The 26,582-nt window shown below is 51.0% G+C and overlaps 61 non-coding genes across 61 annotated transcripts; 30 read left to right on the forward strand and 31 right to left on the reverse strand.

Moving 5' to 3' along the window:
- Window positions 1-289: 289 nt before the first annotated feature.
- On the reverse strand, window positions 290-362 carry TRNAM-CAU (transfer RNA methionine (anticodon CAU)). Its single transcript has one exon. It is a non-coding gene; the product is annotated as a tRNA-Met (tRNA).
- A 133-nt stretch (window positions 363-495) lies between these two features.
- On the forward strand, window positions 496-567 carry TRNAE-UUC (transfer RNA glutamic acid (anticodon UUC)). The gene has a single exon. It is a non-coding gene; the product is annotated as a tRNA-Glu (tRNA).
- A 395-nt stretch (window positions 568-962) lies between these two features.
- Window positions 963-1,035, reverse strand: TRNAM-CAU (transfer RNA methionine (anticodon CAU)). The gene has a single exon. It is a non-coding gene; the product is annotated as a tRNA-Met (tRNA).
- Window positions 1,036-1,168: 133 nt separating this feature from the next.
- Window positions 1,169-1,240, forward strand: TRNAE-UUC (transfer RNA glutamic acid (anticodon UUC)). Its single transcript has one exon. It is a non-coding gene; the product is annotated as a tRNA-Glu (tRNA).
- A 395-nt stretch (window positions 1,241-1,635) lies between these two features.
- TRNAM-CAU (transfer RNA methionine (anticodon CAU)) lies at window positions 1,636-1,708 on the reverse strand. Its single transcript has one exon. It is a non-coding gene; the product is annotated as a tRNA-Met (tRNA).
- Window positions 1,709-1,841: 133 nt separating this feature from the next.
- Window positions 1,842-1,913, forward strand: TRNAE-UUC (transfer RNA glutamic acid (anticodon UUC)). Its single transcript has one exon. It is a non-coding gene; the product is annotated as a tRNA-Glu (tRNA).
- A 395-nt stretch (window positions 1,914-2,308) lies between these two features.
- Window positions 2,309-2,381, reverse strand: TRNAI-UAU (transfer RNA isoleucine (anticodon UAU)). The gene has a single exon. It is a non-coding gene; the product is annotated as a tRNA-Ile (tRNA).
- Window positions 2,382-2,514: 133 nt separating this feature from the next.
- On the forward strand, window positions 2,515-2,586 carry TRNAE-UUC (transfer RNA glutamic acid (anticodon UUC)). Its single transcript has one exon. It is a non-coding gene; the product is annotated as a tRNA-Glu (tRNA).
- Window positions 2,587-2,981: 395 nt separating this feature from the next.
- Window positions 2,982-3,054, reverse strand: TRNAM-CAU (transfer RNA methionine (anticodon CAU)). Its single transcript has one exon. It is a non-coding gene; the product is annotated as a tRNA-Met (tRNA).
- Window positions 3,055-3,187: 133 nt separating this feature from the next.
- Window positions 3,188-3,259, forward strand: TRNAE-UUC (transfer RNA glutamic acid (anticodon UUC)). The gene has a single exon. It is a non-coding gene; the product is annotated as a tRNA-Glu (tRNA).
- A 395-nt stretch (window positions 3,260-3,654) lies between these two features.
- Window positions 3,655-3,727, reverse strand: TRNAI-UAU (transfer RNA isoleucine (anticodon UAU)). The gene has a single exon. It is a non-coding gene; the product is annotated as a tRNA-Ile (tRNA).
- Window positions 3,728-3,860: 133 nt separating this feature from the next.
- On the forward strand, window positions 3,861-3,932 carry TRNAE-UUC (transfer RNA glutamic acid (anticodon UUC)). The gene has a single exon. It is a non-coding gene; the product is annotated as a tRNA-Glu (tRNA).
- Window positions 3,933-4,327: 395 nt separating this feature from the next.
- TRNAM-CAU (transfer RNA methionine (anticodon CAU)) lies at window positions 4,328-4,400 on the reverse strand. The gene has a single exon. It is a non-coding gene; the product is annotated as a tRNA-Met (tRNA).
- A 133-nt stretch (window positions 4,401-4,533) lies between these two features.
- Window positions 4,534-4,605, forward strand: TRNAE-UUC (transfer RNA glutamic acid (anticodon UUC)). The gene has a single exon. It is a non-coding gene; the product is annotated as a tRNA-Glu (tRNA).
- Window positions 4,606-5,000: 395 nt separating this feature from the next.
- Window positions 5,001-5,073, reverse strand: TRNAM-CAU (transfer RNA methionine (anticodon CAU)). Its single transcript has one exon. It is a non-coding gene; the product is annotated as a tRNA-Met (tRNA).
- A 133-nt stretch (window positions 5,074-5,206) lies between these two features.
- On the forward strand, window positions 5,207-5,278 carry TRNAE-UUC (transfer RNA glutamic acid (anticodon UUC)). The gene has a single exon. It is a non-coding gene; the product is annotated as a tRNA-Glu (tRNA).
- Window positions 5,279-5,673: 395 nt separating this feature from the next.
- On the reverse strand, window positions 5,674-5,746 carry TRNAM-CAU (transfer RNA methionine (anticodon CAU)). Its single transcript has one exon. It is a non-coding gene; the product is annotated as a tRNA-Met (tRNA).
- Window positions 5,747-5,879: 133 nt separating this feature from the next.
- On the forward strand, window positions 5,880-5,951 carry TRNAE-UUC (transfer RNA glutamic acid (anticodon UUC)). Its single transcript has one exon. It is a non-coding gene; the product is annotated as a tRNA-Glu (tRNA).
- A 395-nt stretch (window positions 5,952-6,346) lies between these two features.
- TRNAI-UAU (transfer RNA isoleucine (anticodon UAU)) lies at window positions 6,347-6,419 on the reverse strand. Its single transcript has one exon. It is a non-coding gene; the product is annotated as a tRNA-Ile (tRNA).
- Window positions 6,420-6,551: 132 nt separating this feature from the next.
- On the forward strand, window positions 6,552-6,623 carry TRNAE-UUC (transfer RNA glutamic acid (anticodon UUC)). The gene has a single exon. It is a non-coding gene; the product is annotated as a tRNA-Glu (tRNA).
- A 395-nt stretch (window positions 6,624-7,018) lies between these two features.
- On the reverse strand, window positions 7,019-7,091 carry TRNAM-CAU (transfer RNA methionine (anticodon CAU)). The gene has a single exon. It is a non-coding gene; the product is annotated as a tRNA-Met (tRNA).
- A 133-nt stretch (window positions 7,092-7,224) lies between these two features.
- Window positions 7,225-7,296, forward strand: TRNAE-UUC (transfer RNA glutamic acid (anticodon UUC)). Its single transcript has one exon. It is a non-coding gene; the product is annotated as a tRNA-Glu (tRNA).
- A 1,051-nt stretch (window positions 7,297-8,347) lies between these two features.
- Window positions 8,348-8,420, reverse strand: TRNAM-CAU (transfer RNA methionine (anticodon CAU)). Its single transcript has one exon. It is a non-coding gene; the product is annotated as a tRNA-Met (tRNA).
- A 135-nt stretch (window positions 8,421-8,555) lies between these two features.
- On the forward strand, window positions 8,556-8,627 carry TRNAE-UUC (transfer RNA glutamic acid (anticodon UUC)). Its single transcript has one exon. It is a non-coding gene; the product is annotated as a tRNA-Glu (tRNA).
- Window positions 8,628-9,020: 393 nt separating this feature from the next.
- Window positions 9,021-9,093, reverse strand: TRNAM-CAU (transfer RNA methionine (anticodon CAU)). The gene has a single exon. It is a non-coding gene; the product is annotated as a tRNA-Met (tRNA).
- A 133-nt stretch (window positions 9,094-9,226) lies between these two features.
- Window positions 9,227-9,297, forward strand: TRNAE-UUC (transfer RNA glutamic acid (anticodon UUC)). Its single transcript has one exon. It is a non-coding gene; the product is annotated as a tRNA-Glu (tRNA).
- A 395-nt stretch (window positions 9,298-9,692) lies between these two features.
- TRNAM-CAU (transfer RNA methionine (anticodon CAU)) lies at window positions 9,693-9,766 on the reverse strand. Its single transcript has one exon. It is a non-coding gene; the product is annotated as a tRNA-Met (tRNA).
- A 135-nt stretch (window positions 9,767-9,901) lies between these two features.
- TRNAE-UUC (transfer RNA glutamic acid (anticodon UUC)) lies at window positions 9,902-9,974 on the forward strand. Its single transcript has one exon. It is a non-coding gene; the product is annotated as a tRNA-Glu (tRNA).
- A 395-nt stretch (window positions 9,975-10,369) lies between these two features.
- TRNAM-CAU (transfer RNA methionine (anticodon CAU)) lies at window positions 10,370-10,442 on the reverse strand. The gene has a single exon. It is a non-coding gene; the product is annotated as a tRNA-Met (tRNA).
- A 133-nt stretch (window positions 10,443-10,575) lies between these two features.
- On the forward strand, window positions 10,576-10,647 carry TRNAE-UUC (transfer RNA glutamic acid (anticodon UUC)). Its single transcript has one exon. It is a non-coding gene; the product is annotated as a tRNA-Glu (tRNA).
- Window positions 10,648-11,042: 395 nt separating this feature from the next.
- TRNAM-CAU (transfer RNA methionine (anticodon CAU)) lies at window positions 11,043-11,115 on the reverse strand. Its single transcript has one exon. It is a non-coding gene; the product is annotated as a tRNA-Met (tRNA).
- Window positions 11,116-11,248: 133 nt separating this feature from the next.
- Window positions 11,249-11,320, forward strand: TRNAE-UUC (transfer RNA glutamic acid (anticodon UUC)). Its single transcript has one exon. It is a non-coding gene; the product is annotated as a tRNA-Glu (tRNA).
- A 395-nt stretch (window positions 11,321-11,715) lies between these two features.
- TRNAM-CAU (transfer RNA methionine (anticodon CAU)) lies at window positions 11,716-11,788 on the reverse strand. Its single transcript has one exon. It is a non-coding gene; the product is annotated as a tRNA-Met (tRNA).
- A 133-nt stretch (window positions 11,789-11,921) lies between these two features.
- TRNAE-UUC (transfer RNA glutamic acid (anticodon UUC)) lies at window positions 11,922-11,993 on the forward strand. Its single transcript has one exon. It is a non-coding gene; the product is annotated as a tRNA-Glu (tRNA).
- Window positions 11,994-12,388: 395 nt separating this feature from the next.
- TRNAM-CAU (transfer RNA methionine (anticodon CAU)) lies at window positions 12,389-12,461 on the reverse strand. Its single transcript has one exon. It is a non-coding gene; the product is annotated as a tRNA-Met (tRNA).
- Window positions 12,462-12,594: 133 nt separating this feature from the next.
- On the forward strand, window positions 12,595-12,666 carry TRNAE-UUC (transfer RNA glutamic acid (anticodon UUC)). Its single transcript has one exon. It is a non-coding gene; the product is annotated as a tRNA-Glu (tRNA).
- A 395-nt stretch (window positions 12,667-13,061) lies between these two features.
- TRNAM-CAU (transfer RNA methionine (anticodon CAU)) lies at window positions 13,062-13,134 on the reverse strand. The gene has a single exon. It is a non-coding gene; the product is annotated as a tRNA-Met (tRNA).
- Window positions 13,135-13,267: 133 nt separating this feature from the next.
- TRNAE-UUC (transfer RNA glutamic acid (anticodon UUC)) lies at window positions 13,268-13,339 on the forward strand. The gene has a single exon. It is a non-coding gene; the product is annotated as a tRNA-Glu (tRNA).
- Window positions 13,340-14,639: 1,300 nt separating this feature from the next.
- TRNAM-CAU (transfer RNA methionine (anticodon CAU)) lies at window positions 14,640-14,712 on the reverse strand. The gene has a single exon. It is a non-coding gene; the product is annotated as a tRNA-Met (tRNA).
- A 134-nt stretch (window positions 14,713-14,846) lies between these two features.
- Window positions 14,847-14,918, forward strand: TRNAE-UUC (transfer RNA glutamic acid (anticodon UUC)). The gene has a single exon. It is a non-coding gene; the product is annotated as a tRNA-Glu (tRNA).
- Window positions 14,919-15,313: 395 nt separating this feature from the next.
- Window positions 15,314-15,386, reverse strand: TRNAM-CAU (transfer RNA methionine (anticodon CAU)). The gene has a single exon. It is a non-coding gene; the product is annotated as a tRNA-Met (tRNA).
- Window positions 15,387-15,519: 133 nt separating this feature from the next.
- TRNAE-UUC (transfer RNA glutamic acid (anticodon UUC)) lies at window positions 15,520-15,591 on the forward strand. The gene has a single exon. It is a non-coding gene; the product is annotated as a tRNA-Glu (tRNA).
- Window positions 15,592-16,642: 1,051 nt separating this feature from the next.
- Window positions 16,643-16,715, reverse strand: TRNAM-CAU (transfer RNA methionine (anticodon CAU)). The gene has a single exon. It is a non-coding gene; the product is annotated as a tRNA-Met (tRNA).
- Window positions 16,716-16,848: 133 nt separating this feature from the next.
- On the forward strand, window positions 16,849-16,920 carry TRNAE-UUC (transfer RNA glutamic acid (anticodon UUC)). Its single transcript has one exon. It is a non-coding gene; the product is annotated as a tRNA-Glu (tRNA).
- A 1,051-nt stretch (window positions 16,921-17,971) lies between these two features.
- TRNAM-CAU (transfer RNA methionine (anticodon CAU)) lies at window positions 17,972-18,044 on the reverse strand. The gene has a single exon. It is a non-coding gene; the product is annotated as a tRNA-Met (tRNA).
- A 134-nt stretch (window positions 18,045-18,178) lies between these two features.
- TRNAE-UUC (transfer RNA glutamic acid (anticodon UUC)) lies at window positions 18,179-18,250 on the forward strand. Its single transcript has one exon. It is a non-coding gene; the product is annotated as a tRNA-Glu (tRNA).
- Window positions 18,251-18,645: 395 nt separating this feature from the next.
- On the reverse strand, window positions 18,646-18,718 carry TRNAM-CAU (transfer RNA methionine (anticodon CAU)). Its single transcript has one exon. It is a non-coding gene; the product is annotated as a tRNA-Met (tRNA).
- Window positions 18,719-18,851: 133 nt separating this feature from the next.
- Window positions 18,852-18,923, forward strand: TRNAE-UUC (transfer RNA glutamic acid (anticodon UUC)). The gene has a single exon. It is a non-coding gene; the product is annotated as a tRNA-Glu (tRNA).
- Window positions 18,924-19,974: 1,051 nt separating this feature from the next.
- On the reverse strand, window positions 19,975-20,047 carry TRNAM-CAU (transfer RNA methionine (anticodon CAU)). The gene has a single exon. It is a non-coding gene; the product is annotated as a tRNA-Met (tRNA).
- Window positions 20,048-20,181: 134 nt separating this feature from the next.
- TRNAE-UUC (transfer RNA glutamic acid (anticodon UUC)) lies at window positions 20,182-20,253 on the forward strand. Its single transcript has one exon. It is a non-coding gene; the product is annotated as a tRNA-Glu (tRNA).
- Window positions 20,254-20,648: 395 nt separating this feature from the next.
- TRNAM-CAU (transfer RNA methionine (anticodon CAU)) lies at window positions 20,649-20,721 on the reverse strand. Its single transcript has one exon. It is a non-coding gene; the product is annotated as a tRNA-Met (tRNA).
- Window positions 20,722-20,854: 133 nt separating this feature from the next.
- TRNAE-UUC (transfer RNA glutamic acid (anticodon UUC)) lies at window positions 20,855-20,926 on the forward strand. Its single transcript has one exon. It is a non-coding gene; the product is annotated as a tRNA-Glu (tRNA).
- A 1,051-nt stretch (window positions 20,927-21,977) lies between these two features.
- TRNAM-CAU (transfer RNA methionine (anticodon CAU)) lies at window positions 21,978-22,050 on the reverse strand. Its single transcript has one exon. It is a non-coding gene; the product is annotated as a tRNA-Met (tRNA).
- A 134-nt stretch (window positions 22,051-22,184) lies between these two features.
- Window positions 22,185-22,256, forward strand: TRNAE-UUC (transfer RNA glutamic acid (anticodon UUC)). Its single transcript has one exon. It is a non-coding gene; the product is annotated as a tRNA-Glu (tRNA).
- Window positions 22,257-22,651: 395 nt separating this feature from the next.
- On the reverse strand, window positions 22,652-22,724 carry TRNAM-CAU (transfer RNA methionine (anticodon CAU)). The gene has a single exon. It is a non-coding gene; the product is annotated as a tRNA-Met (tRNA).
- Window positions 22,725-22,857: 133 nt separating this feature from the next.
- Window positions 22,858-22,929, forward strand: TRNAE-UUC (transfer RNA glutamic acid (anticodon UUC)). Its single transcript has one exon. It is a non-coding gene; the product is annotated as a tRNA-Glu (tRNA).
- A 1,449-nt stretch (window positions 22,930-24,378) lies between these two features.
- Window positions 24,379-24,451, reverse strand: TRNAM-CAU (transfer RNA methionine (anticodon CAU)). The gene has a single exon. It is a non-coding gene; the product is annotated as a tRNA-Met (tRNA).
- A 134-nt stretch (window positions 24,452-24,585) lies between these two features.
- On the forward strand, window positions 24,586-24,657 carry TRNAE-UUC (transfer RNA glutamic acid (anticodon UUC)). The gene has a single exon. It is a non-coding gene; the product is annotated as a tRNA-Glu (tRNA).
- Window positions 24,658-25,052: 395 nt separating this feature from the next.
- TRNAM-CAU (transfer RNA methionine (anticodon CAU)) lies at window positions 25,053-25,125 on the reverse strand. Its single transcript has one exon. It is a non-coding gene; the product is annotated as a tRNA-Met (tRNA).
- A 133-nt stretch (window positions 25,126-25,258) lies between these two features.
- On the forward strand, window positions 25,259-25,330 carry TRNAE-UUC (transfer RNA glutamic acid (anticodon UUC)). Its single transcript has one exon. It is a non-coding gene; the product is annotated as a tRNA-Glu (tRNA).
- A 1,051-nt stretch (window positions 25,331-26,381) lies between these two features.
- On the reverse strand, window positions 26,382-26,454 carry TRNAM-CAU (transfer RNA methionine (anticodon CAU)). The gene has a single exon. It is a non-coding gene; the product is annotated as a tRNA-Met (tRNA).
- Window positions 26,455-26,582: the final 128 nt, after the last annotated feature.

Consider the following 26,582-nt stretch of genomic DNA (forward strand, 5'->3'; position numbering starts at 1 on the left):
AGAACGGCTGTTGGCCAGAAAAAGGTCCTCTCTCTGTAATACTGGCTGTTTTCTCTTCGCCCCATCTACAAAAGTTCTCGGCGGGTGACAAGAAAGGCAATGTCCAAAGTCAGATTTTCAGTTGCTCCAAGCCCCTTTTGCAACTCTGCTGCTGATAGCGCTGATGTCCAGACTCTACTCTCAGTGGTATCTCAGTGGGTGGGAAAGTGATCAAAAGTCTCCGCGATAGGCTTGTACGCTTATAGGGTGGACTTGCCCTAACCAAAAGGCTGTCCAAGCATGAGGACAGTGCCCCGTGTGAGGATTGAACTCACGACCTTCAGATTATGAGACTGACACGCTACCTACTGCGCTAACGAGGCAGTGCTTTTGCCACTGTGCCGCACACGCGCCAGGTAAGTTGGCTCATGGTTTGCTGTCTAGACAGAGCTGATGCCCCCCTCTGGCTCTCGAGCTCCTTTTTCCCCCAGATGCATTCAGCTCTTACCGAACGCCTCCCATATGGTCAAGCGGTCAGGATTCCTGGTTTTCACCCAGGCGGCCCGGGTTCGACTCCCGGTATGGGAACGTCCTGCCTTTTGGCTAAGGTGCGCTCATCAGAATCAAGCTTCCCAGGTGAGCGTACCGGAGCCCAACAAAAGCCTTCTCCTTGGGGGCCTATTAGTGCAGGGGAAGAACGGCTGTTGGCCAGAAAAAGGTCCTCCCTCTGTAATACTGGCTGTTTTCTCTTCGCCCCATCTAAAAAAGTTCTCGGCGGGTGACAAGAAAGGCAATGTCCAAAGTCAGATTTTCAGTTGCTCCAAGCCCCTTTTGCAACTCTGCTGCTGATAGCGCTGATGTCCAGACTCTACTCTCAGTGGTATCTCAGTGGGTGGGAAAGTGATCAAAAGTCTCCGCGATAGGCTTGTACGCTTATAGGGTGGACTTGCCCTAACCAAAAGGCTGTCCAAGCATGAGGACAGTGCCCCGTGTGAGGATTGAACTCACGACCTTCAGATTATGAGACTGACACGCTACCTACTGCGCTAACGAGGCAGTGCTTTTGCCACTGTGCCGCACACGCGCCAGGTAAGTTGGCTCATGGTTTGCTGTCTAGACAGAGCTGATGCCCCCCTCTGGCTCTCGAGCTCCTTTTTCCCCCAGATGCATTCAGCTCTTACCGAACGCCTCCCATATGGTCAAGCGGTCAGGATTCCTGGTTTTCACCCAGGCGGCCCGGGTTCGACTCCCGGTATGGGAACGTCCTGCCTTTTGGCTAAGGTGCGCTCATCAGAATCAAGCTTCCCAGGTGAGCGTACCGGAGCCCAACAAAAGCCTTCTCCTTGGGGGCCTATTAGTGCAGGGGAAGAACGGCTGTTGGCCAGAAAAAGGTCCTCCCTCTGTAATACTGGCTGTTTTCTCTTCGCCCCATCTACAAAAGTTCTCGGCGGGTGACAAGAAAGGCAATGTCCAAAGTCAGATTTTCAGTTGCTCCAAGCCCCTTTTGCAACTCTGCTGCTGATAGCGCTGATGTCCAGACTCTACTCTCAGTGGTATCTCAGTGGGTGGGAAAGTGATCAAAAGTCTCCGCGATAGGCTTGTACGCTTATAGGGTGGACTTGCCCTAACCAAAAGGCTGTCCAAGCATGAGGACAGTGCCCCGTGTGAGGATTGAACTCACGACCTTCAGATTATGAGACTGACACGCTACCTACTGCGCTAACGAGGCAGTGCTTTTGCCACTGTGCCGCACACGCGCCAGGTAAGTTGGCTCATGGTTTGCTGTCTAGACAGAGCTGATGCCCCCCTCTGGCTCTCGAGCTCCTTTTTCCCCCAGATGCATTCAGCTCTTACCGAACGCCTCCCATATGGTCTAGCGGTCAGGATTCCTGGTTTTCACCCAGGCGGCCCGGGTTCGACTCCCGGTACGGGAACGTCCTGCCTTTTGGCTAAGGTGCGCTCATCAGAATCAAGCTTCCCAGGTGAGCGTACCGGAGCCCAACAAAAGCCTTCTCCTTGGGGGCCTATTAGTGCAGGGGAAGAACGGCTGTTGGCCAGAAAAAGGTCCTCCCTCTGTAATACTGGCTGTTTTCTCTTCGCCCCATCTACAAAAGTTCTCGGCGGGTGACAAGAAAGGCAATGTCCAAAGTCAGATTTTCAGTTGCTCCAAGCCCCTTTTGCAACTCTGCTGCTGATAGCGCTGATGTCCAGACTCTACTCTCAGTGGTATCTCAGTGGGTGGGAAAGTGATCAAAAGTCTCCGCGATAGGCTTGTACGCTTATAGGGTGGACTTGCCCTAACCAAAAGGCTGTCCAAGCATGAGGACAGTGCCCCGTGTGAGGATTGAACTCACGACCTTCAGATTATAAGACTGACGCGCTACCTACTGCGCTAACGAGGCAGTGCTTTTGCCACTGTGCCGCACATGCGCCAGGTAAGTTGGCTCATGGTTTGCTGTCTAGACAGAGCTGATGCCCCCCTCTGGCTCTCGAGCTCCTTTTTCCCCCAGATGCATTCACCTCTTACCCAACGCCTCCCATATGGTCTAGCGGTCAGGATTCCTGGTTTTCACCCAGGTGGCCCGGGTTCGACTCCCGGTATGGGAACGTCCTGCCTTTTGGCTAAGGTGCGCTCATCAGAATCAAGCTTCCCAGGTGAGCGTACCGGAGCCCAACAAAAGCCTTCTCCTTGGGGGCCTATTAGTGCAGGGGAAGAACGGCTGTTGGCCAGAAAAAGGTCCTCCCTCTGTAATACTGGCTGTTTTCTCTTCGCCCCATCTACAAAAGTTCTCGGCGGGTGACAAGAAAGGCAATGTCCAAAGTCAGATTTTCAGTTGCTCCAAGCCCCTTTTGCAACTCTGCTGCTGATAGCGCTGATGTCCAGACTCTACTCTCAGTGGTATCTCAGTGGGTGGGAAAGTGATCAAAAGTCTCCGCGATAGGCTTGTACGCTTATAGGGTGGACTTGCCCTAACCAAAAGGCTGTCCAAGCATGAGGACAGTGCCCCGTGTGAGGATTGAACTCACGACCTTCAGATTATGAGACTGACACGCTACCTACTGCGCTAACGAGGCAGTGCTTTTGCCACTGTGCCGCACACGCGCCAGGTAAGTTGGCTCATGGTTTGCTGTCTAGACAGAGCTGATGCCCCCCTCTGGCTCTCGAGCTCCTTTTTCCCCCAGATGCATTCAGCTCTTACCGAACGCCTCCCATATGGTCAAGCGGTCAGGATTCCTGGTTTTCACCCAGGCGGCCCGGGTTCGACTCCCGGTATGGGAACGTCCTGCCTTTTGGCTAAGGTGCGCTCATCAGAATCAAGCTTCCCAGGTGAGCGTACCGGAGCCCAACAAAAGCCTTCTCCTTGGGGGCCTATTAGTGCAGGGGAAGAACGGCTGTTGGCCAGAAAAAGGTCCTCCCTCTGTAATACTGGCTGTTTTCTCTTCGCCCCATCTACAAAAGTTCTCGGCGGGTGACAAGAAAGGCAATGTCCAAAGTCAGATTTTCAGTTGCTCCAGGCCCCTTTTGCAACTCTGCTGCTGATAGCGCTGATGTCCAGACTCTACTCTCAGTGGTATCTCAGTGGGTGGGAAAGTGATCAAAAGTCTCCGCGATAGGCTTGTACGCTTATAGGGTGGACTTGCCCTAACCAAAAGGCTGTCCAAGCATGAGGACAGTGCCCCGTGTGAGGATTGAACTCACGACCTTCAGATTATAAGACTGACGCGCTACCTACTGCGCTAACGAGGCAGTGCTTTTGCCACTGTGCCGCACATGCGCCAGGTAAGTTGGCTCATGGTTTGCTGTCTAGACAGAGCTGATGCCCCCCTCTGGCTCTCGAGCTCCTTTTTCCCCCAGATGCATTCAGCTCTTACCCAACGCCTCCCATATGGTCTAGCGGTCAGGATTCCTGGTTTTCACCCAGGTGGCCCGGGTTCGACTCCCGGTACGGGAATGTCCTGCCTTTTGGCTAAGGTGCGCTCATCAGAATCAAGCTTCCCAGGTGAGCGTACCGGAGCCCAACAAAAGCCTTCTCCTTGGGGGCCTATTAGTGCAGGGGAAGAACGGCTGTTGGCCAGAAAAAGGTCCTCTCTCTGTAATACTGGCTGTTTTCTCTTCGCCCCATCTACAAAAGTTCTCGGCGGGTGACAAGAAAGGCAATGTCCAAAGTCAGATTTTCAGTTGCTCCAAGCCCCTTTTGCAACTCTGCTGCTGATAGCGCTGATGTCCAGACTCTACTCTCAGTGGTATCTCAGTGGGTGGGAAAGTGATCAAAAGTCTCCGCGATAGGCTTGTACGCTTATAGGGTGGACTTGCCCTAACCAAAAGGCTGTCCAAGCATGAGGACAGTGCCCCGTGTGAGGATTGAACTCACGACCTTCAGATTATGAGACTGACACGCTACCTACTGCGCTAACGAGGCAGTGCTTTTGCCACTGTGCCGCACACGCACCAGGTAAGTTGGCTCATGGTTTGCTGTCTAGACAGAGCTGATGCCCCCCTCTGGCTCTCGAGCTCCTTTTTCCCCCAGATGCATTCAGCTCTTACCGAACGCCTCCCATATGGTCAAGCGGTCAGGATTCCTGGTTTTCTCCCAGGCGGCCCGGGTTCGACTCCCGGTATGGGAACGTCCTGCCTTTTGGCTAAGGTGCGCTCATCAGAATCAAGCTTCCCAGGTGAGCGTACCGGAGCCCAACAAAAGCCTTCTCCTTGGGGGCCTATTAGTGCAGGGGAAGAACGGCTGTTGGCCAGAAAAAGGTCCTCCCTCTGTAATACTGGCTGTTTTCTCTTCGCCCCATCTAAAAAAGTTCTCGGCGGGTGACAAGAAAGGCAATGTCCAAAGTCAGATTTTCAGTTGCTCCAAGCCCCTTTTGCAACTCTGCTGCTGATAGCGCTGATGTCCAGACTCTACTCTCAGTGGTATCTCAGTGGGTGGGAAAGTGATCAAAAGTCTCCGCGATAGGCTTGTACGCTTATAGGGTGGACTTGCCCTAACCAAAAGGCTGTCCAAGCATGAGGACAGTGCCCCGTGTGAGGATTGAACTCACGACCTTCAGATTATGAGACTGACACGCTACCTACTGCGCTAACGAGGCAGTGCTTTTGCCACTGTGCCGCACACGCGCCAGGTAAGTTGGCTCATGGTTTGCTGTCTAGACAGAGCTGATGCCCCCCTCTGGCTCTCGAGCTCCTTTTTCCCCCAGATGCATTCAGCTCTTACCGAACGCCTCCCATATGGTCAAGCGGTCAGGATTCCTGGTTTTCACCCAGGCGGCCCGGGTTCGACTCCCGGTATGGGAACGTCCTGCCTTTTGGCTAAGGTGCGCTCATCAGAATCAAGCTTCCCAGGTGAGCGTACCGGAGCCCAACAAAAGCCTTCTCCTTGGGGGCCTATTAGTGCAGGGGAAGAACGGCTGTTGGCCAGAAAAAGGTCCTCCCTCTGTAATACTGGCTGTTTTCTCTTCGCCCCATCTACAAAAGTTCTCGGCGGGTGACAAGAAAGGCAATGTCCAAAGTCAGATTTTCAGTTGCTCCAAGCCCCTTTTGCAACTCTGCTGCTGATAGCGCTGATGTCCAGACTCTACTCTCAGTGGTATCTCAGTGGGTGGGAAAGTGATCAAAAGTCTCCGCGATAGGCTTGTACGCTTATAGGGTGGACTTGCCCTAACCAAAAGGCTGTCCAAGCATGAGGACAGTGCCCCGTGTGAGGATTGAACTCACGACCTTCAGATTATGAGACTGACACGCTACCTACTGCGCTAACGAGGCAGTGCTTTTGCCACTGTGCCGCACACGCGCCAGGTAAGTTGGCTCATGGTTTGCTGTCTAGACAGAGCTGATGCCCCCCTCTGGCTCTCGAGCTCCTTTTTCCCCCAGATGCATTCAGCTCTTACCGAACGCCTCCCATATGGTCTAGCGGTCAGGATTCCTGGTTTTCACCCAGGCGGCCCGGGTTCGACTCCCGGTACGGGAACGTCCTTCCTTTTGGCTAAGGTGCGCTCATCAGAATCAAGCTTCCCAGGTGAGCGTACCGGAGCCCAACAAAAGCCTTCTCCTTGGGGGCCTATTAGTGCAGGGGAAGAACGGCTGTTGGCCAGAAAAAGGTCCTCCCTCTGTAATACTGGCTGTTTTCTCTTCGCCCCATCTACAAAAGTTCTCGGCGGGTGACAAGAAAGGCAATGTCCAAAGTCAGATTTTCAGTTGCTCCAAGCCCCTTTTGCAACTCTGCTGCTGATAGCGCTGATGTCCAGACTCTACTCTCAGTGGTATCTCAGTGGGTGGGAAAGTGATCAAAAGTCTCTGCGATAGGCTTGTACGCTTATAGGGTGGACTTGCCCTAACCAAAAGGCTGTCCAAGCATGAGGACAGTGCCCCGTGTGAGGATTGAACTCACGACCTTCAGATTATAAGACTGACGCGCTACCTACTGCGCTAACGAGGCAGTGCTTTTGCCACTGTGCCGCACATGCGCCAGGTAAGTTGGCTCATGGTTTGCTGTCTAGACAGAGCTGATGCCCCCCTCTGGCTCTCGAGCTCCTTTTTCCCCAGATGCATTCACCTCTTACCCAACGCCTCCCATATGGTCTAGCGGTCAGGATTCCTGGTTTTCACCCAGGTGGCCCGGGTTCGACTCCCGGTACGGGAATGTCCTGCCTTTTGGCTAAGGTGCGCTCATCAGAATCAAGCTTCCCAGGTGAGCGTACCGGAGCCCAACAAAAGCCTTCTCCTTGGGGGCCTATTAGTGCAGGGGAAGAACGGCTGTTGGCCAGAAAAAGGTCCTCTCTCTGTAATACTGGCTGTTTTCTCTTCGCCCCATCTACAAAAGTTCTCGGCGGGTGACAAGAAAGGCAATGTCCAAAGTCAGATTTTCAGTTGCTCCAAGCCCCTTTTGCAACTCTGCTGCTGATAGCGCTGATGTCCAGACTCTACTCTCAGTGGTATCTCAGTGGGTGGGAAAGTGATCAAAAGTCTCCGCGATAGGCTTGTACGCTTATAGGGTGGACTTACCCTAACCAAAAGACTGTCCAAGCATGAGGACAGTGCCCCGTGTGAGGATTGAACTCACGACCTTCAGATTATGAGACTGACACGCTACCTACTGCGCTAACGAGGCAGTGCTTTTGCCACTGTGCCGCACACGCGCCAGGTAAGTTGGCTCATGGTTTGCTGTCTAGACAGAGCTGATGCCCCCCTCTGGCTCTCGAGCTCCTTTTTCCCCCAGATGCATTCACCTCTTACCCAACGCCTCCCATATGGTCTAGCGGTCAGGATTCCTGGTTTTCACCCAGGTGGCCCGGGTTCGACTCCCGGTATGGGAACGTCCTGCCTTTTGGCTAAGGTGCGCTCATCAGAATTAGGGATGCTCATTCGGATTCCACGGAATGCAATTTCCGAAATTCCGATCGGAAATTGCATTTCCGCATCGGAATGCGGAAATCGTTAATGCAAGTGCGTTAGGCGGATTTCCGCCGGAAATCGCGGAAATTCCGCCCGACTTTAACATTGATTTTCTCAAAACTATGAAGTCTTTTTGAAAACTTTTTTTTTGCATCTTGTTCAGGAGATTCTGCTTAATAACCTGAAAATTTGGTGTTTCTAGGACTTACGGGGGCTTTGCTATTAACCGCTAAAATCGGTTGGATTTTTTACTGTAATGTAAAATGCAGAAAATCCGCATCTGCCTATTTTCTGCATTTACATTACAGTAAAATACGCCGACTTTAGCGGTTAATAGCAAAGCCCCCGTAAGTCCTAGAAACACCAAATTTTCAGGGTTTATTAAGCAGAATCTCCTGAACAGGATGCAAAAAAAAGTTTTCAAAAAGACCTTATAGTTTTTGAGAAAATTGATGTTAAAGTCGGGCGGAATTTCCGCGATTTCCGGCGGAAATTCCGCATTGGAATGCGGAAATTGGTAGCGGAAAGCGGAATCGGTATTTGGCAATGGCGGAATGCGGATTTACCGCGGAATCGGAAATTGGCATTTCCGACCATCCCTAATCAGAATCAAGCTTCCCAGGTGAGCGTACCGGAGCCCAACAAAAGCCTTCTCCCTCTGGGGGCCTATTAGTGCAGGGGAAGAACGGCTCGTTGGCCAGAAAAAGGTCCTCTCTCTGTAATACTGGCTGTTTTCTCTTCGCCCCATCTACAAAAGTTCTCGGCGGGTGACAAGAAAGGCAATGTCCAAAGTCAGATTTTCAGTTGCTCCAAGCCCCTTTTGCAACTCTGCTGCTGATAGCGCTGATGTCCAGACTCTACTCTCAGTGGTATCTCAGTGGGTGGGAAAGTGATCAAAAGTCTCCGCGATAGGCTTGTACGCTTATAGGGTGGACTTGCCCTAACCAAAAGGCTGTCCAAGCATGAGGACAGTGCCCCGTGTGAGGATTGAACTCACGACCTTCAGATTATGAGACTGACACGCTACCTACTGCGCTAACGAGGCAGTGCTTTTGCCACTGTGCCGCACACGCGCCAGGTAAGTTGGCTCATGGTTTGCTGTCTAGACAGAGCTGATGCCCCCCCTCTGGCTCTCGAGCTCCTTTTTCCCCCAGATGCATTCAGCCTCTTACCGAACGCCTCCCATATGGTCAAGTGGTCAGGATTCCTGGTTTTCACCCAGGCGGCCCGGGTTCGACTCCCGGTATGGGAACGTCCTGCCTTTTGGCTAAGGTGCGCTCATCAGAATCAAGCTTCAGGTGAGCGTTACGGAGCCCAACAAAAGCCTTCTCCTTGGGGGCCTATTAGTGCAGGGGAAGAACGGCTGTTGGCCAGAAAAAGGTCCTCCCTCTGTAATACTGGCTGTTTTCTCTTCGCCCCATCTACAAAAGTTCTCGGCGGGTGACAAGAAAGGCAATGTCCAAAGTCAGATTTTCAGTTGCTCCAAGCCCTTTTGCAACTCTGCTGCTGATAGCGCTGATGTCCAGACTCTACTCTCAGTGGTATTCTCAGTGGGTGGGAAAGTGATCAAAAGTCTCCGCGTTAGGCTTGTACGCTTATAGGGTGGACTTGCCCTAACCAAAAGGCTGTCCAAGCATGAGGACAGTGCCCCGTGTGAGGATTGAACTCACGACCTTCAGATTATGAGACTGACGCGCTACCTACTGCACTAACGAGGCAGTGCTTTTGCCACTGTGCCGCACACGCGCCAGGTAAGTTGGCTCATGGTTTGCTGTCTAGACAGAGCTGATGCCCCCCTCTGGCTCTCGAGCTCTCTTTTCCCCCAGATGCATTCAGCTCTTACCGAACGCCTCCCATATGGTCTAGCGGTCAGGATTCCTGGTTTTCACCCAGGCGGCCGGGTTCGACTCCCGGTATGGGAACGTCCTGCCTTTTGGCTAAGGTGCGCTCATCAGAATCAAGCTTCCCAGGTGAGCGTACCGGAGCCCAACAAAAGCCTTCTCCTTGGGGGCCTATTAGTGCAGGGGAAGAACGGCTGTTGGCCAGAAAAAGGTCCTCCCTCTGTAATACTGTCTGTTTTCTCTTCGCCCCATCTACAAAAGTTCTCGGCGGGTGACAAGAAAGGCAATGTCCAAAGTCAGATTTTCAGTTGCTCCAAGCCCCTTTTGCAACTCTGCTGCTGATAGCGCTGATGTCCAGACTCTACTCTCAGTGGTATCTCAGTGGGTGGGAAAGTGATCAAAAGTCTCCGCGATAGGCTTGTACGCTTATAGGGTGGACTTGCCCTAACCAAAAGGCTGTCCAAGCATGAGGACAGTGCCCCGTGTGAGGATTGAACTCACGACCTTCAGATTATGAGACTGACGACGCTACCTACTGCGCTAACGAGGCAGTGCTTTTGCCACTGTGCCGCACACGTGCCAGGTAAGTTGGCTCATGGTTTGCTGTCTAGACAGAGCTGATGCCCCCCCCTCTGGCTCTCGAGCTCCTTTTTCCCCCAGATGCATTCAGCTCCTACCGAACGCCTCCCATATGGTCTAGCGGTCAGGATTCCTGGTTTTCACCCAGGCGGCCCCGGGTTCGACTCCCGGTACGGGAACGTCCTGCCTTTTGGCTAAGGTGCGCTCATCAGAATCAAGCTTCCCAGGTGAGCGTACCGGAGCCCAACAAAAGCCTTCTCCTTGGGGGCCTATTAGTGCAGGGGAAGAACGGCTGTTGGCCAGAAAAAGGTCCTCCCTCTGTAATACTGGCTGTTTTCTCTTCGCCCCATCTACAAAAGTTCTCGGCGGGTGACAAGAAAGGCAATGTCCAAAGTCAGATTTTCAGTTGCTCCAAGCCCCTTTTGCAACTCTGCTGCTGATAGCGCTGATGTCCAGACTCTACTCTCAGTGGTATCTCAGTGGGTGGGAAAGTGATCAAAAGTCTCCGCGATAGGCTTGTACGCTTATAGGGTGGACTTGCCCTAACCAAAAGGCTGTCCAAGCATGAGGACAGTGCCCCGTGTGAGGATTGAACTCACGACCTTCAGATTATGAGACTGACGCGCTACCTACTGCGCTAACGAGGCAGTGCTTTTGCCACTGTGCCGCACACGCGCCAGGTAAGTTGGCTCATGGTTTGCTGTCTAGACAGAGCTGATGCCCCCCTCTGGCTCTCGAGCTCCTTTTTCCCCCAGATGCATTCAGCTCTTACCGAACGCCTCCCATATGGTCTAGCGGTCAGGATTCCTGGTTTTCACCCAGGCGGCCCGGGTTCGACTCCCGGTATGGGAACGTCCTGCCTTTTGGCTAAGGTGCGCTCATCAGAATCAAGCTTCCCAGGTGAGCGTACCGGAGCCCAACAAAAGCCTTCTCCTTGGGGGCCTATTAGTGCAGGGGAAGAACGGCTGTTGGCCAGAAAAAGGTCCTCCCTCTGTAATACTGTCTGTTTTCTCTTCGCCCCATCTACAAAAGTTCTCGGCGGGTGACAAGAAAGGCAATGTCCAAAGTCAGATTTTCAGTTGCTCCAAGCCCCTTTTGCAACTCTGCTGCTGATAGCGCTGATGTCCAGACTCTACTCTCAGTGGTATCTCAGTGGGTGGGAAAGTGATCAAAAGTCTCCGCGATAGGCTTGTACGCTTATAGGGTGGACTTGCCCTAACCAAAAGGCTGTCCAAGCATGAGGACAGTGCCCCGTGTGAGGATTGAACTCACGACCTTCAGATTATGAGACTGACGCGCTACCTACTGCGCTAACGAGGCAGTGCTTTTGCCACTGTGCCGCACACGTGCCAGGTAAGTTGGCTCATGGTTTGCTGTCTAGACAGAGCTGATGCCCCCCTCTGGCTCTCGAGCTCCTTTTTCCCCCAGATGCATTCAGCTCCTACCGAACGCCTCCCATATGGTCTAGCGGTCAGGATTCCTGGTTTTCACCCAGGCGGCCCGGGTTCGACTCCCGGTACGGGAACGTCCTGCCTTTTGGCTAAGGTGCGCTCATCAGAATCAAGCTTCCCAGGTGAGCGTACCGGAGCCCAACAAAAGCCTTCTCCTTGGGGGCCTATTAGTGCAGGGGAAGAACGGCTGTTGGCCAGAAAAAGGTCCTCCCTCTGTAATACTGGCTGTTTTCTCTTCGCCCCATGTACAAAAGTTCTCGGCGGGTGACAAAAAAGGCAATGTCCAAAGTCAGATTTTCAGTTGCTCCAAGCCCCTTTTGCAACTCTGCTGCTGATAGCGCTGATGTCCAGACTCTACTCTCAGTGGTATCTCAGTGGGTGGGAAAGTGATCAAAAGTCTCCGCGATAGGCTTGTACGCTTATAGGGTGGACTTGCCCTAACCAAAAGGCTGTCCAAGCATGAGGACAGTGCCCCGTGTGAGGATTGAACTCACGACCTTCAGATTATGAGACTGACGCGCTACCTACTGCGCTAACGAGGCAGTGCTTTTGCCACTGTGCCGCACACGCGCCAGGTAAGTTGGCTCATGGTTTGCTGTCTAGACAGAGCTGATGCCCCCCTCTGGCTCTCGAGCTCCTTTTTCCCCCAGATGCATTCAGCTCTTACCGAACGCCTCCCATATGGTCAAGCGGTCAGGATTCCTGGTTTTCGCCCAGGCGGCCCGGGTTCGACTCCTGGTATGGGAATGTCCTGCCTTTTGGCTAAGGTGCGCTCATCAGAATCAAGCTTCCCAGGTGAGCGTACCGGAGCCCAACAAAAGCCTTCTCCTTGGGGGCCTATTAGTGCAGGGGAAGAACGGCTGTTGGCCAGAAAAAGGTCCTCCCTCTGTAATACTGTCTGTTTTCTCTTCGCCCCATCTACAAAAGTTCTCGGCGGGTGACAAGAAAGGCAATGTCCAAAGTCAGATTTTCAGTTGCTCCAAGCCCCTTTTGCAACTCTGCTGCTGATAGCGCTGATGTCCAGACTCTACTCTCAGTGGTATCTCAGTGGGTGGGAAAGTGATCAAAAGTCTCCGCGATAGGCTTGTACGCTTATAGGGTGGACTTGCCCTAACCAAAAGGCTGTCCAAGCATGAGGACAGTGCCCCGTGTGAGGATTGAACTCACGACCTTCAGATTATGAGACTGACGCGCTACCTACTGCGCTAACGAGGCAGTGCTTTTGCCACTGTGCCGCACACGTGCCAGGTAAGTTGGCTCATGGTTTGCTGTCTAGACAGAGCTGATGCCCCCCTCTGGCTCTCGAGCTCCTTTTTCCCCCAGATGCATTCAGCTCCTACCGAACGCCTCCCATATGGTCTAGCGGTCAGGATTCCTGGTTTTCACCCAGGCGGCCCGGGTTCGACTCCCGGTACGGGAACGTCCTGCCTTTTGGCTAAGGTGCGCTCATCAGAATCAAGCTTCCCAGGTGAGCGTACCGGAGCCCAACAAAAGCCTTCTCCTTGGGGGCCTATTAGTGCAGGGGAAGAACGGCTGTTGGCCAGAAAAAGGTCCTCCCTCTGTAATACTGGCTGTTTTCTCTTCGCCCCATGTACAAAAGTTCTCGGCGGGTGACAAAAAAGGCAATGTCCAAAGTCAGATTTTCAGTTGCTCCAAGCCCCTTTTGCAACTCTGCTGCTGATAGCGCTGATGTCCAGACTCTACTCTCAGTGGTATCTCAGTGGGTGGGAAAGTGATCAAAAGTCTCCGCGATAGGCTTGTACGCTTATAGGGTGGACTTGCCCTAACCAAAAGGCTGTCCAAGCATGAGGACAGTGCCCCGTGTGAGGATTGAACTCACGACCTTCAGATTATGAGACTGACGCGCTACCTACTGCGCTAACGAGGCAGTGCTTTTGCCACTGTGCCGCACACGCGCCAGGTAAGTTGGCTCATGGTTTGCTGTCTAGACAGAGCTGATGCCCCCCTCTGGCTCTCGAGCTCCTTTTTCCCCCAGATGCATTCAGCTCTTACCGAACGCCTCCCATATGGTCAAGCGGTCAGGATTCCTGGTTTTCGCCCAGGCGGCCCGGGTTCGACTCCTGGTATGGGAATGTCCTGCCTTTTGGCTAAGGTGCGCTCATCAGAATCAAGCTTCCCAGGTGAGCGTACCGGAGCCCAACAAAAGCCTTCTCCTTGGGGGCCTATTAGTGCAGGGGAAGAACGGCTGTTGGCCAGAAAAAGGTCCTCCCTCTGTAATACTGGCTGTTTTCTCTTCGCCCCATCTACAAAAGTTCTCGGCGGGTGACAAGAAAGGCAATGTCCAAAGTCAGATTTTCAGTTGCTCCAAGCCCCTTTTGCAACTCTGCTGCTGATAGCGCTGATGTCCAGACTCTACTCTAGGGATGCTCATTCGGATTCCACGGAAATGCAATTTCCGAAATTCCGATCGGAAATTGCATTTCCGCATCGGAATGCGGAAATCGTTAATGCAAGTGCGTTAGGCGGATTTCCGCCGGAAATCGCGGAAATTCCGCCCGACTTTAACATTGATTTTCTCAAAAACTATGAAGTCTTTTTGAAAACTTTTTTTTGCATCTTGTTCAGGAGATTCTGCTTAATAAACCCTGAAAATTTGGTGTTTCTAGGACTTACGGGGGCTTTGCTATTAACCGCTAAAGTCGGTGGATTTTTACTGTAATGTAAAATGCAGAAAATCCGCATCTGCCTATTTTCTGCATTTACATTACAGTAAAAATCCGCCGACTTTAGCGGTTAATAGCAAAGCCCCCGTAAGTCCTACAAACACCAAATTTTCAGGGTTTATTAAGCAGAATCTCCTGAACAGGATGCAAAAAAAAGTTTTCAAAAAGACCTTATAGTTTTTGAGAAAATTGATGTTAAAGTCGGGCGGAATTTCCGCGATTTCCGGCGGAAATTCTGCATTGGAATGCGGAAATTGGTAGCGGAAAGCGGAATCGGTATTTGGCAATGGCGGAATGCGGATTTACCGCGGAATCGGAAATTGGCATTTCCGACCATCCCTAATCAGAATCAAGCTTCCCAGGTGAGCGTACCGGAGCCCAACAAAAGCCTTCTCCTTGGGGGCCTATTAGTGCAGGGGAAGAACGGCTGTTGGCCAGAAAAAGGTCCTCTCTCTGTAATACTGGCTGTTTTCTCTTCGCCCCATCTACAAAAGTTCTCGGCGGGTGACAAGAAAGGCAATGTCCAAAGTCAGATTTTCAGTTGCTCCAAGCCCCTTTTGCAACTCTGCTGCTGATAGCGCTGATGTCTAGACTCTACTCTCAGTGGTATCTCAGTGGGTGGGAAAGTGATCAAAAGTCTCCGCGATAGGCTTGTACGCTTATAGGGTGGACTTGCCCTAACCAAAAGGCTGTCCAAGCATGAGGACAGTGCCCCGTGTGAGGATTGAACTCACGACCTTCAGATTATGAGACTGACGCGCTACCTACTGCGCTAACGAGGCAGTGCTTTTGCCACTGTGCCGCACACGCGCCAGGTAAGTTGGCTCATGGTTTGCTGTCTAGACAGAGCTGATGCCCCCCCTCTGGCTCTCGAGCTCCTTTTTCCCCCAGATGCATTCAGCTCTTACCGAACGCCTCCCATATGGTCAAGCGGTCAGGATTCCTGGTTTTCACCCAGGCGGCCCGGGTTCGACTCCCGGTATGGGAACGTCCTGCCTTTTGGCTAAGGTGCGCTCATCAGAATCAAGCTTCCCAGGTGAGCGTACCGGAGCCCAACAAAAGCCTTCTCCTTGGGGGCCTATTAGTGCAGGGGAAGAACGGCTGTTGGCCAGAAAAAGGTCCTCCCTCTGTAATACTGGCTGTTTTCTCTTCGCCCCATCTACAAAAGTTCTCGGCGGGTGACAAGAAAGGCAATGTCCAAAGTCAGATTTTCAGTTGCTCCAAGCCCCTTTTGCAACTCTGCTGCTGATAGCGCTGATGTCCAGACTCTACTCTCAGTGGTATCTCAGTGGGTGGGAAAGTGATCAAAAGTCTCCGCGATAGGCTTGTACGCTTATAGGGTGGACTTGCCCTAACCAAAAGGCTGTCCAAGCATGAGGACAGTGCCCCGTGTGAGGATTGAACTCACGACCTTCAGATTATGAGACTGACGCGCTACCTACTGCGCTAACGAGGCAGTGCTTTTGCCACTGTGCCGCACACGCGCCAGGTAAGTTGGCTCATGGTTTGCTGTCTAGACAGAGCTGATGCCCCCCTCTGGCTCTCGAGCTCCTTTTTCCCCCAGATGCATTCAGCTCTTACCGAACGCCTCCCATATGGTCTAGCGGTCAGGATTCCTGGTTTTCACCCAGGTGGCCCGGGTTCGACTCCCGGTATGGGAACGTTCTGCCTTTTGGCTAAGGTGCGCTCATCAGAATTAGGGATGCTCATTCGGATTCCACGGAAATGCAATTTCCGAAATTCCGATCGGAAATTGCATTTCCGCATCGGAATGCGGAAATCGTTAATGCAAGTGCGTTAGGCGGATTTCCGCCGGAAATCGCGGAAATTCCGCCCGACTTTAACATTGATTTTCTCAAAAACTATGAAGTCTTTTTGAAAACTTTTTTTTTGCATCTTGTTCAGGAGATTCTGCTTAATAAACCCTGAAAATTTGGTGTTTCTAGGACTTACGGGGGCTTTGCTATTAACCGCTAAAGTCGGTGGATTTTTACTGTAATGTAAAATGCAGAAAATCCGCATCTGCCTATTTTCTGCATTTACATTACAGTAAAAATCCGCCGACTTTAGCGGTTAATAGCAAAGCCCCCGTAAGTCCTAGAAACACCAAATTTTCAGGGTTTATTAAGCAGAATCTCCTGAACAGGATGCAAAAAAAAGTTTTCAAAAAGACCTTATAGTTTTTGAGGAAATTGATGTTAAATTCGGGCGGAATTTCCGCGATTTCCGGCGGAAATTCCGCATTGGAATGCGGAAATTGGTAGCGGAAAGCGGAATCGGTATTTGGCAATGGCGGAATGCGGATTTACAGCGGAATCGGAAATTGGCATTTCCGACCATCCCTAATCAGAATCAAGCTTCCCAGGTGAGCGTACCGGAGCCCAACAAAAGCCTTCTCCTTGGGGGCCTATTAGTGCAGGGGAAGAACGGCTGTTGGCCAGAAAAAGGTCCTCTCTCTGTAATACTGGCTGTTTTCTCTTCGCCCCATCTACAAAAGTTCTCGGCGGGTGACAAGAAAGGCAATGTCCAAAGTCAGATTTTCAGTTGCTCCAAGCCCCTTTTGCAACTCTGCTGCTGATAGCGCTGATGTCCAGACTCTACTCTCAGTGGTATCTCAGTGGGTGGGAAAGTGATCAAAAGTCTCCGCGATAGGCTTGTACGCTTATAGGGTGGACTTGCCCTAACCAAAAGGCTGTCCAAGCATGAGGACAGTGCCCCGTGTGAGGATTGAACTCACGACCTTCAGATTATGAGACTGACGCGCTACCTACTGCGCTAACGAGGCAGTGCTTTTGCCACTGTGCCGCACACGCGCCAGGTAAGTTGGCTCATGGTTTGCTGTCTAGACAGAGCTGATGCCCCCCTCTGGCTCTCGAGCTCCTTTTTCCCCCAGATGCATTCAGCTCTTACCGAACGCCTCCCATATGGTCTAGCGGTCAGGATTCCTGGTTTTCACCCAGGCGGCCCGGGTTCGACTCCCGGTATGGGAACGTCCTGCCTTTTGGCTAAGGTGCGCTCATCAGAATTAGGGATGCTCATTCGGATTCCACGGAAATGCAATTTCCGAAATTCCGATCGGAAATTGCATTTCCGCATCGGAATGCGGAAATCGTTAATGCAAGTGCGTTAGGCGGATTTCCGCCGGAAATCGCGGAAATTCCGCCCGACTTTAACATTGATTTTCTCAAAAACTATGAAGTCTTTTTGAAAACTTTTTTTTTGCATCTTGTTCAGGAGATTCTGCTTAATAAACCCTGAAAATTTGGTGTTTCTAGGACTTACGGGGGCTTTGCTATTAACCGCTAAAGTCGGTGGATTTTTACTGCAATGTAAAATGCAGAAAATCCGCATCTGCCTATTTTCTGCATTTACATTACAGTAAAAATCCGCCGACTTTAGCGGTTAATAGCAAAGCCCCCGTAAGTCCTACAAACACCAAATTTTCAGGGTTTATTAAGCAGAATCTCCTGAACAGGATGCAAAAAAAAGTTTTCAAAAAGACCTTATAGTTTTTGAGAAAATTGATGTTAAAGTCGGGCGGAATTTCCGCGATTTCCGGCGGAAATTCTGCATTGGAATGCGGAAATTGGTAGCGGAAAGCGGAATCGGTATTTGGCAATGGCGGAATGCGGATTTACCGCGGAATCGGAAATTGGCATTTCCGACCATCCCTAATCAGAATCAAGCTTCCCAGGTGAGCGTACCGGAGCCCAACAAAAGCCTTCTCCTTGGGGGCCTATTAGTGCAGGGGAAGAACGGCTGTTGGCCAGAAAAAGGTCCTCTCTCTGTAATACTGGCTGTTTTCTCTTCGCCCCATCTACAAAAGTTCTCGGCGGGTGACAAGAAAGGCAATGTCCAAAGTCAGATTTTCAGTTGCTCCAAGCCCCTTTTGCAACTCTGCTGCTGATAGCGCTGATGTCTAGACTCTACTCTCAGTGGTATCTCAGTGGGTGGGAAAGTGATCAAAAGTCTCCGCGATAGGCTTGTACGCTTATAGGGTGGACTTGCCCTAACCAAAAGGCTGTCCAAGCATGAGGACAGTGCCCCGTGTGAGGATTGAACTCACGACCTTCAGATTATGAGACTGACGCGCTACCTACTGCGCTAACGAGGCAGTGCTTTTGCCACTGTGCCGCACACGCGCCAGGTAAGTTGGCTCATGGTTTGCTGTCTAGACAGAGCTGATGCCCCCCCTCTGGCTCTCGAGCTCCTTTTTCCCCCAGATGCATTCAGCTCTTACCGAACGCCTCCCATATGGTCAAGCGGTCAGGATTCCTGGTTTTCACCCAGGCGGCCCGGGTTCGACTCCCGGTATGGGAACGTCCTGCCTTTTGGCTAAGGTGCGCTCATCAGAATCAAGCTTCCCAGGTGAGCGTACCGGAGCCCAACAAAAGCCTTCTCCTTGGGGGCCTATTAGTGCAGGGGAAGAACGGCTGTTGGCCAGAAAAAGGTCCTCCCTCTGTAATACTGGCTGTTTTCTCTTCGCCCCATCTACAAAAGTTCTCGGCGGGTGACAAGAAAGGCAATGTCCAAAGTCAGATTTTCAGTTGCTCCAAGCCCCTTTTGCAACTCTGCTGCTGATAGCGCTGATGTCCAGACTCTACTCTCAGTGGTATCTCAGTGGGTGGGAAAGTGATCAAAAGTCTCCGCGATAGGCTTGTACGCTTATAGGGTGGACTTGCCCTAACCAAAAGGCTGTCCAAGCATGAGGACAGTGCCCCGTGTGAGGATTGAACTCACGACCTTCAGATTATGAGACTGACGCGCTACCTACTGCGCTAACGAGGCAGTGCTTTTGCCACTGTGCCGCACACGCGCCAGGTAAGTTGGCTCATGGTTTGCTGTCTAGACAGAGCTGATGCCCCCCTCTGGCTCTCGAGCTCCTTTTTCCCCCAGATGCATTCAGCTCTTACCGAACGCCTCCCATATGGTCTAGCGGTCAGGATTCCTGGTTTTCACCCAGGCGGCCCGGGTTCGACTCCCGGTATGGGAACGTCCTGCCTTTTGGCTAAGGTGCGCTCATCAGAATTAGGGATGCTCATTCGGATTCCACGGAAATGCAATTTCCGAAATTCCGATCGGAAATTGCATTTCCGCATCGGAATGCGGAAATCGTTAATGCAAGTGCGTTAGGCGGATTTCCGCCGGAAATCGCGGAAATTCCGCCCGACTTTAACATTGATTTTCTCAAAAACTATGAAGTCTTTTTGAAAACTTTTTTTTTGCATCTTGTTCAGGAGATTCTGCTTAATAAACCCTGAAAATTTGGTGTTTCTAGGACTTACGGGGGCTTTGCTATTAACCGCTAAAGTCGGTGGATTTTTACTGTAATGTAAAATGCAGAAAATCCGCATCTGCCTATTTTCTGCATTTACATTACAGTAAAAATCCGCCGACTTTAGCGGTTAATAGCAAAGCCCCCGTAAGTCCTACAAACACCAAATTTTCAGGGTTTATTAAGCAGAATCTCCTGAACAGGATGCAAAAAAAAGTTTTCAAAAAGACCTTATAGTTTTTGAGAAAATTGATGTTAAAGTCGGGCGGAATTTCCGCGATTTCCGGCGGAAATTCTGCATTGGAATGCGGAAATTGGTAGCGGAAAGCGGAATCGGTATTTGGCAATGGCGGAATGCGGATTTACCGCGGAATCGGAAATTGGCATTTCCGACCATCCCTAATCAGAATCAAGCTTCCCAGGTGAGCGTACCGGAGCCCAACAAAAGCCTTCTCCTTGGGGGCCTATTAGTGCAGGGGAAGAACGGCTGTTGGCCAGAAAAAGGTCCTCTCTCTGTAATACTGGCTGTTTTCTCTTCGCCCCATCTACAAAAGTTCTCGGCGGGTGACAAGAAAGGCAATGTCCAAAGTCAGATTTTCAGTTGCTCCAAGCCCCTTTTGCAACTCTGCTGCTGATAGCGCTGATGTCTAGACTCTACTCTCAGTGGTATCTCAGTGGGTGGGAAAGTGATCAAAAGTCTCCGCGATAGGCTTGTACGCTTATAGGGTGGACTTGCCCTAACCAAAAGGCTGTCCAAGCATGAGGACAGTGCCCCGTGTGAGGATTGAACTCACGACCTTCAGATTATGAGACTGACGCGCTACCTACTGCGCTAACGAGGCAGTGCTTTTGCCACTGTGCCGCACACGCGCCAGGTAAGTTGGCTCATGGTTTGCTGTCTAGACAGAGCTGATGCCCCCCCTCTGGCTCTCGAGCTCCTTTTTCCCCCAGATGCATTCAGCTCTTACCGAACGCCTCCCATATGGTCAAGCGGTCAGGATTCCTGGTTTTCACCCAGGCGGCCCGGGTTCGACTCCCGGTATGGGAACGTCCTGCCTTTTGGCTAAGGTGCGCTCATCAGAATCAAGCTTCCCAGGTGAGCGTACCGGAGCCCAACAAAAGCCTTCTCCTTGGGGGCCTATTAGTGCAGGGGAAGAACGGCTGTTGGCCAGAAAAAGGTCCTCCCTCTGTAATACTGGCTGTTTTCTCTTCGCCCCATCTACAAAAGTTCTCGGCGGGTGACAAGAAAGGCAATGTCCAAAGTCAGATTTTCAGTTGCTCCAAGCCCCTTTTGCAACTCTGCTGCTGATAGCGCTGATGTCCAGACTCTACTCTCAGTGGTATCTCAGTGGGTGGGAAAGTGATCAAAAGTCTCCGCGATAGGCTTGTACGCTTATAGGGTGGACTTGCCCTAACCAAAAGGCTGTCCAAGCATGAGGACAGTGCCCCGTGTGAGGATTGAACTCACGACCTTCAGATTATGAGACTGACGCGCTACCTACTGCGCTAACGAGGCAGTGCTTTTGCCACTGTGCCGCACACGCGCCAGGTAAGTTGGCTCATGGTTTGCTGTCTAGACAGAGCTGATGCCCCCCTCTGGCTCTCGAGCTCCTTTTTCCCCCAGATGCATTCAGCTCTTACCGAACGCCTCCCATATGGTCTAGCGGTCAGGATTCCTGGTTTTCACCCAGGCGGCCCGGGTTCGACTCCCGGTATGGGAACGTCCTGCCTTTTGGCTAAGGTGCGCTCATCAGAATTAGGGATGCTCATTCGGATTCCACGGAAATGCAATTTCCGAAATTCCGATCGGAAATTGCATTTCCGCATCGGAATGCGGAAATCGTTAATGCAAGTGCGTTAGGCGGATTTCCGCCGGAAATCGCGGAAATTCCGCCCGACTTTAACATTGATTTTCTCAAAAACTATGAAGTCTTTTTGAAAACTTTTTTTTTGCATCTTGTTCAGGAGATTCTGCTTAATAAACCCTGAAAATTTGGTGTTTCTAGGACTTACGGGGGCTTTGCTATTAACCGCTAAAGTCGGTGGATTTTTACTGTAATGTAAAATGCAGAAAATCCGCATCTGCCTATTTTCTGCATTTACATTACAGTAAAAATCCGCCGACTTTAGCGGTTAATAGCAAAGCCCCCGTAAGTCCTACAAACACCAAATTTTCAGGGTTTATTAAGCAGAATCTCCTGAACAGGATGCAAAAAAAAGTTTTCAAAAAGACCTTATAGTTTTTGAGAAAATTGATGTTAAAGTCGGGCGGAATTTCCGCGATTTCCGGCGGAAATTCTGCATTGGAATGCGGAAATTGGTAGCGGAAAGCGGAATCGGTATTTGGCAATGGCGGAATGCGGATTTACCGCGGAATCGGAAATTGGCATTTCCGACCATCCCTAATCAGAATCAAGCTTCCCAGGTGAGCGTACCGGAGCCCAACAAAAGCCTTCTCCTTGGGGGCCTATTAGTGCAGGGGAAGAACGGCTGTTGGCCAGAAAAAGGTCCTCTCTCTGTAATACTGGCTGTTTTCTCTTCGCCCCATCTACAAAAGTTCTCGGCGGGTGACAAGAAAGGCAATGTCCAAAGTCAGATTTTCAGTTGCTCCAAGCCCCTTTTGCAACTCTGCTGCTGATAGCGCTGATGTCTAGACTCTACTCTCAGTGGTATCTCAGTGGGTGGGAAAGTGATCAAAAGTCTCCGCGATAGGCTTGTACGCTTATAGGGTGGACTTGCCCTAACCAAAAGGCTGTCCAAGCATGAGGACAGTGCCCCGTGTGAGGATTGAACTCACGACCTTCAGATTATGAGACTGACGCGCTACCTACTGCGCTAACGAGGCAGTGCTTTTGCCACTGTGCCGCACACGCGCCAGGTAAGTTGGCTCATGGTTTGCTGTCTAGACAGAGCTGATGCCCCCCCTCTGGCTCTCGAGCTCCTTTTTCCCCCAGATGCATTCAGCTCTTACCGAACGCCTCCCATATGGTCAAGCGGTCAGGATTCCTGGTTTTCACCCAGGCGGCCCGGGTTCGACTCCCGGTATGGGAACGTCCTGCCTTTTGGCTAAGGTGCGCTCATCAGAATCAAGCTTCCCAGGTGAGCGTACCGGAGCCCAACAAAAGCCTTCTCCTTGGGGGCCTATTAGTGCAGGGGAAGAACGGCTGTTGGCCAGAAAAAGGTCCTCCCTCTGTAATACTGGCTGTTTTCTCTTCGCCCCATCTACAAAAGTTCTCGGCGGGTGACAAGAAAGGCAATGTCCAAAGTCAGATTTTCAGTTGCTCCAAGCCCCTTTTGCAACTCTGCTGCTGATAGCGCTGATGTCCAGACTCTACTCTCAGTGGTATCTCAGTGGGTGGGAAAGTGATCAAAAGTCTCCGCGATAGGCTTGTACGCTTATAGGGTGGACTTGCCCTAACCAAAAGGCTGTCCAAGCATGAGGACAGTGCCCCGTGTGAGGATTGAACTCACGACCTTCAGATTATGAGACTGACGCGCTACCTACTGCGCTAACGAGGCAGTGCTTTTGCCACTGTGCCGCACACGCGCCAGGTAAGTTGGCTCATGGTTTGCTGTCTAGACAGAGCTGATGCCCCCCTCTGGCTCTCGAGCTCCTTTTTCCCCCAGATGCATTCAGCTCTTACCGAACGCCTCCCATATGGTCTAGCGGTCAGGATTCCTGGTTTTCACCCAGGCGGCCCGGGTTCGACTCCCGGTATGGGAACGTCCTGCCTTTTGGCTAAGGTGCGCTCATCAGAATTAGGGATGCTCATTCGGATTCCACGGAAATGCAATTTCCGAAATTCCGATCGGAAATTGCATTTCCGCATCGGAATGCGGAAATCGTTAATGCAAGTGCGTTAGGCGGATTTCCGCCGGAAATCGCGGAAATTCCGCCCGACTTTAACATTGATTTTCTCAAAAACTATGAAGTCTTTTTGAAAACTTTTTTTTTGCATCTTGTTCAGGAGATTCTGCTTAATAAACCCTGAAAATTTGGTGTTTCTAGGACTTACGGGGGCTTTGCTATTAACCGCTAAAGTCGGTGGATTTTTACTGTAATGTAAAATGCAGAAAATCCGCATCTGCCTATTTTCTGCATTTACATTACAGTAAAAATCCGCCGACTTTAGCGGTTAATAGCAAAGCCCCCGTAAGTAGGGATGCTCATTCGGATTCCACGGAAATGCAATTTCCGAAATTCCGATCGGAAATTGCATTTCCGCATCGGAATGCGGAAATCGTTAATGCAAGTGCGTTAGGCGGATTTCCGCCGGAAATCGCGGAAATTCCGCCCGACTTTAACATTGATTTTCTCAAAAACTATGAAGTCTTTTTGAAAACTTTTTTTTTGCATCTTGTTCAGGAGATTCTGCTTAATAAACCCTGAAAATTTGGTGTTTCTAGGACTTACGGGGGCTTTGCTATTAACCGCTAAAGTCGGTGGATTTTTACTGTAATGTAAAATGCAGAAAATCCGCATCTGCCTATTTTCTGCATTTACATTACAGTAAAAATCCGCCGACTTTAGCGGTTAATAGCAAAGCCCCCGTAAGTCCTAGAAACACCAAATTTTCAGGGTTTATTAAGCAGAATCTCCTGAACAGGATGCAAAAAAAAGTTTTCAAAAAGACCTTATAGTTTTTGAGAAAATTGATGTTAAAGTCGGGCGGAATTTCCGCGATTTCCGGCGGAAATTCTGCATTGGAATGCGGAAATTGGTAGCGGAAAGCGGAATCGGTATTTGGCAATGGCGGAATGCGGATTTACCGCGGAATCGGAAATTGGCATTTCCGACCATCCCTAATCAGAATCAAGCTTCCCAGGTGAGCGTACCGGAGCCCAACAAAAGCCTTCTCCTTGGGGGCCTATTAGTGCAGGGGAAGAACGGCTGTTGGCCAGAAAAAGGTCCTCTCTCTGTAATACTGGCTGTTTTCTCTTCGCCCCATCTACAAAAGTTCTCGGCGGGTGACAAGAAAGGCAATGTCCAAAGTCAGATTTTCAGTTGCTCCAAGCCCCTTTTGCAACTCTGCTGCTGATAGCGCTGATGTCCAGACTCTACTCTCAGTGGTATCTCAGTGGGTGGGAAAGTGATCAAAAGTCTCCGCGATAGGCTTGTACGCTTATAGGGTGGACTTGCCCTAACCAAAAGGCTGTCCAAGCATGAGGACAGTGCCCCGTGTGAGGATTGAACTCACGACCTTCAGATTATGAGACTGACGCGCTACCTACTGCGCTAACGAGGCAGTGCTTTTGCCACTGTGCCGCACACGCGCCAGGTAAGTTGGCTCATGGTTTGCTGTCTAGACAGAGCTGATGCCCCCCCTCTGGCTCTCGAGCTCCTTTTTCCCCCAGATGCATTCAGCTCTTACCGAACGCCTCCCATATGGTCAAGCGGTCAGGATTCCTGGTTTTCACCCAGGCGGCCCGGGTTCGACTCCCGGTATGGGAACGTCCTGCCTTTTGGCTAAGGTGCGCTCATCAGAATCAAGCTTCCCAGGTGAGCGTACCGGAGCCCAACAAAAGCCTTCTCCTTGGGGGCCTATTAGTGCAGGGGAAGAACGGCTGTTGGCCAGAAAAAGGTCCTCCCTCTGTAATACTGGCTGTTTTCTCTTCGCCCCATCTACAAAAGTTCTCGGCGGGTGACAAGAAAGGCAATGTCCAAAGTCAGATTTTCAGTTGCTCCAAGCCCCTTTTGCAACTCTGCTGCTGATAGCGCTGATGTCCAGACTCTACTCTCAGTGGTATCTCAGTGGGTGGGAAAGTGATCAAAAGTCTCCGCGATAGGCTTGTACGCTTATAGGGTGGACTTGCCCTAACCAAAAGGCTGTCCAAGCATGAGGACAGTGCCCCGTGTGAGGATTGAACTCACGACCTTCAGATTATGAGACTGACGCGCTACCTACTGCGCTAACGAGGCAGTGCTTTTGCCACTGTGCCGCACACGCGCCAGGTAAGTTGGCTCATGGTTTGCTGTCTAGACAGAGCTGATGCCCCCCTCTGGCTCTCGAGCTCCTTTTTCCCCCAGATGCATTCAGCTCTTACCGAACGCCTCCCATATGGTCTAGCGGTCAGGATTCCTGGTTTTCACCCAGGCGGCCCGGGTTCGACTCCCGGTATGGGAACGTCCTGCCTTTTGGCTAAGGTGCGCTCATCAGAATTAGGGATGCTCATTCGGATTCCACGGAAATGCAATTTCCGAAATTCCGATCGGAAATTGCATTTCCGCATCGGAATGCGGAAATCGTTAATGCAAGTGCGTTAGGCGGATTTCCGCCGGAAATCGCGGAAATTCCGCCCGACTTTAACATTGATTTTCTCAAAAACTATGAAGTCTTTTTGAAAACTTTTTTTTTGCATCTTGTTCAGGAGATTCTGCTTAATAAACCCTGAAAATTTGGTGTTTCTAGGACTTACGGGGGCTTTGCTATTAACCGCTAAAGTCGGTGGATTTTTACTGTAATGTAAAATGCAGAAAATCCGCATCTGCCTATTTTCTGCATTTACATTACAGTAAAAATCCGCCGACTTTAGCGGTTAATAGCAAAGCCCCCGTAAGTCCTAGAAACACCAAATTTTCAGGGTTTATTAAGCAGAATCTCCTGAACAGGATGCAAAAAAAAGTTTTCAAAAAGACCTTATAGTTTTTGAGAAAATTGATGTTAAAGTCGGGCGGAATTTCCGCGATTTCCGGCGGAAATTCTGCATTGGAATGCGGAAATTGGTAGCGGAAAGCGGAATCGGTATTTGGCAATGGCGGAATGCGGATTTACCGCGGAATCGGAAATTGGCATTTCCGACCATCCCTAATCAGAATCAAGCTTCCCAGGTGAGCGTACCGGAGCCCAACAAAAGCCTTCTCCTTGGGGGCCTATTAGTGCAGGGGAAGAACGGCTGTTGGCCAGAAAAAGGTCCTCTCTCTGTAATACTGGCTGTTTTCTCTTCGCCCCATCTACAAAAGTTCTCGGCGGGTGACAAGAAAGGCAATGTCCAAAGTCAGATTTTCAGTTGCTCCAAGCCCCTTTTGCAACTCTGCTGCTGATAGCGCTGATGTCCAGACTCTACTCTCAGTGGTATCTCAGTGGGTGGGAAAGTGATCAAAAGTCTCCGCGATAGGCTTGTACGCTTATAGGGTGGACTTGCCCTAACCAAAAGGCTGTCCAAGCATGAGGACAGTGCCCCGTGTGAGGATTGAACTCACGACCTTCAGATTATGAGACTGACGCGCTACCTACTGCGCTAACGAGGCAGTGCTTTTGCCACTGTGCCGCACACGCGCCAGGTAAGTTGGCTCATGGTTTGCTGTCTAGACAGAGCTGATGCCCCCCCTCTGGCTCTCGAGCTCCTTTTTCCCCCAGATGCATTCAGCTCTTACCG

The sequence above is a fragment of the Hyperolius riggenbachi genome, chromosome 3, assembly GCF_040937935.1.
Source record: "Hyperolius riggenbachi isolate aHypRig1 chromosome 3, aHypRig1.pri, whole genome shotgun sequence".
NCBI lineage: Eukaryota > Metazoa > Chordata > Amphibia > Anura > Hyperoliidae > Hyperolius > Hyperolius riggenbachi.